Raw genomic sequence first — 8,341 nt, forward strand, 5'->3', positions numbered from 1 at the left:
GGAAAGAGCTGCTCGTCGCACCTCCTTACAGAGCAGCCCACGCCTGCAGTCCCAGCCAGCCCCCCCAGCCCTCAAATACTTGTTCATTCTGCTGGTTTTGAGGTTTTCTGCTCAATCCTGTCTCATATGAGTAAAGTATAATTTCACTTTTAAAACAGTTATCTTGAGGATTTTTCTGCTACATGATTTACAGGTTTATGTTTTCATATTTTTAGATTTTACGCTTTTTGTAATCAGCTCTGTGTGATAAAAAGAGACAGAGTTGCAGAGGAGCAAGGCTACAAGTCCAGCATAAATTCAATTTTGTTCATTCACAATCACATTAAATGGGTTCTTACTCTTCCTGTTGGATGTTATGGGATGAAACCAGGAATTGAATTATTGAGTATTGTGAGAAACTGGCTTGCCAATTTATAGACTTATTATAATACTTGGTCTAAAATGTTAATCTGCTACTAATCAAATTGCTGACTCCTTGTATGAGAATGTATAATGCTGCTGTTCTCAGTTTGGGGCAGCACAGACCAAATGTCACCTATTTGGTGCCCTTTTTACACCATGAATATGTCCTGTAAACAGATCCAGCCCTAAAATTGGGATAATTTTTTCTTTTGAATCGGCCAAAGTGTGTTATAAATTAAGACAACGCCGCTTGCAGGCATTGTTTTCTGGCACATACTCAGGAACTGCAGGCTGCCATTTCCTTTTCTGAATGTAAAAATGTAGTAGTTGATGCTTAGGTATTTTGTACAAACTCTGTGTGTGGGGCTGACCGAGGAAGCAGGCCTCTGGGTGCTGTGCAGCACCACCGCTGCTCCCAGACCCCAGAACAGACCTGGGGACCACCCATACTAAGTTGTCCCTACAAACTCACTGACCCTCTCACCCTGCAGATGAGGTTTTGGTGAGGTAAGAGGGATGCTGTATCACCTCCTGCCTCGGGAGAAGGAAAATGTTTCAACATGCCCATTACATGCTGCTAATTCAGTATTCAGCTGCTCCCACTGCTCACGGACATCAAGATCTGCTTAAGCGAAATCTCTCTCCAGCCCCTGGAGAGGCTCAGGACGCATGGCAGGGAGGAGAGCCCTGTGCCAGACCACCCTCCATCCCCACTGTCACTGCCTGGACAGCCACCCCAGCAGGGAACCATGTTTGGAAACCTCTTCTTGACTTTCCCATCCTGCCAAAGTCCCCCAAAGTTTGTCAGCTCCAGCCTACCAACCAGTGCGGCCCCAGCTGATGGTGTTCTTCATGCAGATACAACTTACGGTATTATTCGGAGTGTCAGAAAGGCTCTCTCTGATTTTTTTGTGGCAGTTATAAACTACCTGCCAAAATTAAATTAAATTAAATTTCTCTGAAGACACAGAAAATTTCAACCCATGAAATGTTCTCAATATAAAATGCCACCAGCTTTTATTGTGCATGGAAGATTACTCGTATAGGTATTTTTCTAAGACATAAGAAACCTCAGTGTGTTTAAGAAACCTGTTCAGGACAGTCCTGGAAAGGAAGCAAGGAGGAAAGCTGTTAGCGAGGCTCAAGCAATTTCCCAAGCACTGCATAAGAGGTTTCAGATGGCCATGAAGTGAAAATTGATGTCTGGGCTGCTCGCCGGCACCATCGCTGCTTGCTCATTCTTCACAAAGGAAAAAGCTCAGGAAAGGTCACTAACGCAAAAAAGAAGTTGAGTGAGGCTGGAAGAAAGCTGTGCACAAAACACTTAGAGCATCCACCATGAAAACGCAGGATCAATAATCCTGTATATTACAATACAAAATCAGATCAACGGGGCTGGCTTTCATCCCACATAAATAGCGGTTCCTGTCATTGCAGCCCTTTCACGGTACGCTTTTAAGCGATTGCAAGCATTTCAAAGATTTTCATTTTCAGAAATGTTACGTAAATAATTCTGGGATTTGAAATGCTCTTTGGAACTTTAAGACGTAAAACTGAGTAATCCTCCTCTTTCAGGGATTATCCATTCTTCGTCCCTACACAAAACACAGGAGTGCATTAAGTAAAGAACATTCGGGATAATTAAATAGTGACTATTTTTTATTTAAAACTTTGTTATGACTATCAGTGATCAAATGCATGACATCAATATGGATAATTTAAGGTAAATGTCCAAGTTCAGCCTCCAAATAGCCTGAGCACAAGATTCTTTCTATTCAAGATGATAAATTTGGTTCTACAGTTTTTAATTAGTTGGTCACCATTATGTTTAAGTGCTAGTGACAGAACTGGACAAGTAATTCATGGGGGATAATTTACCCAATTAATTCAGCCATTTTTCTGCTCGCATATTGTTCATAAGGAGACTGTAATATTCTTATATTTATGCCCTCCTTGAATGTATTCATCAAATAAGCTCATCACATTATCATCTGCTTGTAGTCCCTGCCTTGATCCTGGCACAGGATGTGTTCAGCAATTGCCAGAGAAGAGAAAACATAAAGATGGGAACCCTTTTTGTCAGAGAAAGGATGATTAGAAGAGAAGTGGTTGAAGTAAACAAAATAATGCAAGGGTAAAGTGTTGAAAAGGAAGGGCAGTTATTTTTCCTCTCATAATACAAGAAAGAGAGGGTATTCAATGAAATTGCAAGCCAGAAACTACACAATGTCAAAAAAAAAAAGACCTCAAAAATATTGCAATGTTGGAATCTACTTCATAAGACAGTACCAGTGCCGAGAGCTTAGCACAATTGAAAAGAGGGTTAGACATTTATATGGATAATGGGAATAACGGACCTGAGAATATGATTTTAAAAGCAATATAAAACCTTTTGTTTCAGGGCATCGGCAAGTCTTGCAAGGTCAATTCCTTACAAGTGCTTGTATTTGAAATTCAGAGTACAAGTGTCTTGATCTCCCACAGTCTAAGGACACACCTTGCATGGTGTGTTTCTGTTTCTTGCTGGGGTAGGTGGAGATTCAAACTGGGTGCACAGTTTATACACACAGCCTTGTCAGTTTATTTTTTACAGTCCTATCTTCAGCAACATCACTTACCTCACTGTTCCTGAGGGTGAGGAAGGTATCCAGATGATAAACTGGAGTGCAGGCTTTTACGAGGTGCACACAGTGCGTGAGCTCTTTTTCAAGAGGACATTTCTGGAGGCATGTTTCGGAGGGTAACCCTGCTCCCAAGGCCTTCTCCATGGCATCAGCTGTGGCTGCAGGGGATGACGAAGCCAATTCCCATTTGCAAAGGACCAGGGAAGGAGGAGGGCTGGCAGCTGGAGATGCTCTGTGGCTTTGCCAGGAGTAAGGGGCAGCACTTGGAAAGACATGGAGAGAGATCAGGGAGCAGCATCGTCTCTCAGCCTTAGTCTTCTCCCAGCATTTAGAGCCTGAATCAGATACATGGAGGAGAGATAGCTCAAAAATGTACCCAGAGGTCTCCTTCCCATTTCAGTACTTATACGTTGTGGGATGTCAATGCTTTCAGTAACACCTTTCCTGATTTCTAGTAACCAGGGTTTGGCAGCACCAAGAAAAACTGAAGCTTGTTTATAGATGGGGAAGCTGAAGATCCCTCCCAGATCTTGTTTTGCATAGATCTCAAACCTTTACAAGTCAACATTCAGATTTTGTACTTCAGATTCACCACCCTTACAAACTTTTCCCTCTCCATAGCACTAGCACACCATTTTATGATACATGATTTGCAAGAATGTAGGCATTTAATCAGCTTAGATATTAAATAGGCTATGACACAAGAGCCTGAACAATGCTTGCGCAGTTTCAGTTCCCCCCAGACTCACTGTGAAAAATCGTCTCATGTTCTGTAATGAGAACAGTAAATTACAGAAAGCTCATCAGGTAAAATGGCCATGAATCTCCTGCACTCCCTGGTGAGATCCCCACTAATTAGAAAGGTGAGAAAGGCTTTTCCTGGTGCAGAGCCAGACTTGTGCCTGTGTCACCATTTCACAAGGTTACTGGGTGGTTTGTGGCACCAGGTTTCCATTTCTCCAGGGTATTTCAGTCCACACCATTGAGGCTGAACCCGGCCAAGTTCTGCTAATGCACGTTAAGTGATGCCAGCCAAGGCCATGGCTCAGGATTCCTCAGGGGAATTTTTCCTGTTCTGGTTTCAGTATAAATAAGTGAGTAACATTGCAGGTGCAAGGTTCCTAACCATCTGGACTCCAAGCACAGTTTTGACTAATCTACTTCTGTCTCAATCATTTTGTGTAACATCTCCTGTCCAGTGCCGCTGTGTACCCACACACACATCGTGAGCCCCAGGTGCAACTGTGCCCTGCTCCGAGACCAAATGGCGTAGCCCAGCCTCATCCATATTATTAAACTCTCCTGGCCCCCAAAACTGTGTGACTACCTCCAGGCATCCCCAGGGGAATGGCCCCTTGCTGGCTCCTGACCCAAGCCTGAAGTCCCTGAGATGCTGTCAAGGAGTTTTTGCCCACAGCTGGTTATTATGAGGCAGATTCCTGGAAAAAAATAAGGACTATAAAGGCTTCTGCCTGGCTCTAACAGGCAACTGGATGCCATGTGGAGGGAAAAGTCTCACTTGAAAAGTTCCCATTTTCTCTGGGGCAAGGAGTACAGTTCGTTCTGGTTTGTTACTAAAAAAAGCAGAACTGACAAAATGATTTAGGAGACTGTGATTTTCCAGTCTGTTCACCACACCATATCCTGGCTGGTCCATCCCATGTGAGCCTGTCTAACACTTTGCATTGTTGCATCTCAAATGCCATCCACCTGTGGGAACTGTAAAGCAACCCCATAAAATTAACCCAGCCTTTGACCATCACACAGAGCATCAAGTCACTGGCAGGGAGCAAATATCCTCCCTGTTAGCGAGAGATAACATTTGTTTTCTCCATCAGCCTCTCAGTGCACAAATGCTGTCTGTCACCAGGAACTGATGGCAGAAATCTCTCATAAAGGGCATCCTAGGCAGTAATGAAGTTTCAGGAATACCCAAATAAATATCACTGCTATAAAAGTCAGCTCAGTTATGTTTAAATAGAATCATCTACACACAGAATAGAAGCAAAAATTTGCCATCTACCCCTTTCTTCTTCCTCTTTTTTCTGTTAAAGAGGAGCTGGTACATCACTTTTGCTTCTCAAAAAATAAATGATATCATTGCATTTTGCGGAGCACACCTCCTGCTAGGTCTCGTAGCAGGGTCAGAGAGGCAAACAACGCAGAGAGCAGAGACATTATTAGGAAGATGGCTAAAGGCTCTCACTAAAATAGTCTAAATGGGGTGATGCGGAAAGCAAAGGCTCCAGAACAGGGACAGACAGCAACATGGGACTGTCACATACAACTGCTATATTAGCTAATGGTCCAGCCTTGCACCCAGTGCAGAAGGAGCGATCGCTGTTCCTTGTGTTAGCTACCAAACCCCTGCAATCTATGTGCAGTGAGGAGAGAGGGGAAAAGCTCATTTTAAGACATCACTGCTGTCTGCATAGAGAGGTGGTAGTCATGTCATGGGATTGTGGCTCCCACTGCCACAACAGCCCAGGAAGCTCCCAGCTTCTCTGCACCCTCTCCATCTCTCAGTCTGCAGGGCAGGAGGCCGTGAGGATTGTTGTAGGATATTGGTGAGAGCTCTGTCCTGTTACCAAGGTGCCCTCAGCAGTGACAAATCTTGACAGTTCAGGCTGAGACAAATCAATCTGACTTGGTACCCTTGGTGTCCATCTACTGGAAATTAAGGGCCAAGCAAAAAGAAAATAATTTTGTCTCATAGCAGACATGCTGCTCACAACCTGCACACTCCATATATGCAAGCAAATATACTGCATGTAGTCAGCATGGATATTTTGGCAGGCACATTCTCTGGAGCTCTTAAACAATGTGTGCTGAGCCAAACATGCATCTTTAGTTCTAAAACCCAAGATGTACTTTGGAAAGGTTGCTAGTGCCACTCAACACACTAGTTTGATGTACATTCAAAATAAACCATATTCTTTTTAAAGGACATGATAGGACCCAGTGTGAACACTGGAGATATGAGGTGCAGCATTCTAGTAAATTAAAAGTGCCAAGGCACCAGACGGGGCATGGGAATTCAATTTTCTGTTGGCAGGCTTTTGCCCTGGATGTGCTACTGCTCTACCACACCTTGCTCGGGAGATAGCACAAAGCAAGGACCATTACCAAAAGTAGTCTGGACGTAGTCACACAGCTCTGGAGGTGAGGAGAGGTCCATGGCATAGACCAGGACAGACAAGCCAGCCTGCCTCAGGGCAGAGACCAGGCTCTGGCAGTGTTTGTCTCACTAACGTTGATGTAGCCAAAGTCCCCTGGACACAGGGAGGTCGTTTCTCCTGCCTTTACTTTTAAGGATGATGAGGAACATGAGGCTGAGAAGGGAAAATGTTTTTCTCTGTCACTTTGCCATCCAGCCTCTCTACTCAATGCCTAAACCCACTGCAACAGCCCAATGATCTGCTCTACCATAACATTTGTATTTTCTTGCAAAGCATGCCCTCCTTGAATGGCACCTATGTTCAAAAACACCTCGCAGACACCTCCAGTGGGTTACAGACGCTGCTGGTACACCAACCATAACACAATGGCAGTCAACCCTTCACCTGCAGGGATAAAAGGGAGGGCATCAACAAGGGACCATGATCCTTAGATGTATCTGCAGTCACAGTCCCTCCTCTTCCCTCTGCTGTGAGCAGAGAAGTGCTGAGATCTTCAAAGGTTTGAAAAAGATGCTTAAATGCCTTGGAGGAACTGGGCTTCAATTAGTTACTTCATCTGTATTCCTTCCATTTGCCTGGTTAGCTGCTATAATCAGAGGGGAAAGAGATGCAGGAGGATATCTTCCTATCTCCTGCACCTCCCCAGGCACTGACTTATGGTAGAAAATAGGAGCGTATCTGCTCATCACAGCTGGCATCGTGACCTAGAAAAAAGGATGATGAGGAAAATAAAAGAGTTGCTTGCACACAGGTATGTGTGTACACAGACATAACAGAACAGCAGACCGTAATAAGCAACCTTCTGGGAGGTGCACAGGGAAGCTTTGTTGTTCTTACAGTTAGTGTCAGAACTCAACATGTAAAACAAGTGGTGTTTTTTACTTACTTTCTCACTCAGGAGTGTCTGCTCTATAGAGCCTAATTAAAGGCACTCTGTTTCCACACCAGTGAAAATGTGCAATGTGTATATAAATCCTTTCTCTACAAACTGAAAAGCCAAAATTATGTTATTTATTTCTACTTAAGAAACAAGCAAATTTTAAACCTGGAGTGGTCTCAGAAGTAACATCTAGCTATAAAACAAAGCAATGTGAAAACATAGCTTTGAGAAAACATGGCCCTGCCTCTCATTTAAACAGGCATATTTATTGATGGTAAGACATAATGAACTTCAATCCCAGCTAAATAACTCACCTCGAAGGTTTTGAAAACGACACACATCTATTTTGAAAATATATTTCCTTCTGTAAGAACAAAATATGTTCAATTTACTTTTTTCAAGTGTGTCATCTTTTCTGAGCAGAAAAACACATTAAAAGGTGAAGGCAGAAGTCTGCAAACTTGCAACATTCTTTCCTAATAACATATGTTTTATTTGCATCCTAATAAACATAAATAAAGCAAGGTAGCATCTAAAAAAATTAAGAGCTAGGCAGAAACGTAGAGGAAGGTCTGACAGCAACAGAGCAGAATATAAAGCACTGCTGATGTATAAACGTGGGCTTTGGGACGGTTCAGTGCTTTGCAATGTAATGTGCTTAAGTAATTCAGTCCAAAGAGCAGAGAGGAATTGGGGCTACTGGATTCTTTTGTCAGGAAGAAGAATCTCCTTTTTTTTTGATGGCAGAAAAAAATATAACTGATATCAAAACATCACCCTGAAAGAGGACCCAGCACCACTTTTGCCTTCCGTGAGACCCCAGTTTTTACGGCCTTTCCCTGCAGTACTGTGTAGCACCGGGAAAAACAGAGATCCCCTTCCCCATCTGAGACCAGTTAGCTTCACATTTGAGTTGAGGTCCATTTTCACTTTCCTGTGACATTTAGTCATCTTTCCTTGCCTGGTTTTCATGTATTTTATATCTAGTAAACACAGAATTTAAAAGTAAGCAGTGGCTTCACATGGGGTCTCCCCGGGAATAAGGGTTCCCCTGGGTTGCAGTGCCGGGCGGCCCCCCGGCCCAGGCTGGCAGCTCACAAGGATAAAGCTGAAGCAAGTTTCTGCCTGCCTGCAGGATTCACCTGCACGCAGATCGCTTTAGGCTAGGATTTTACGATGTGCATATGGCATTACATCTTGAACAGCTCTCGTCATAGTTGATATCTGATAATCAGCTGCTGGGAACAGCATCAGCA

The sequence above is a fragment of the Cariama cristata genome, unplaced genomic scaffold, assembly GCF_000690535.1.
Source record: "Cariama cristata isolate BGI_N322 unplaced genomic scaffold, ASM69053v1 scaffold6457, whole genome shotgun sequence".
NCBI classification, from domain to species: Eukaryota; Metazoa; Chordata; class Aves; order Cariamiformes; family Cariamidae; genus Cariama; species Cariama cristata.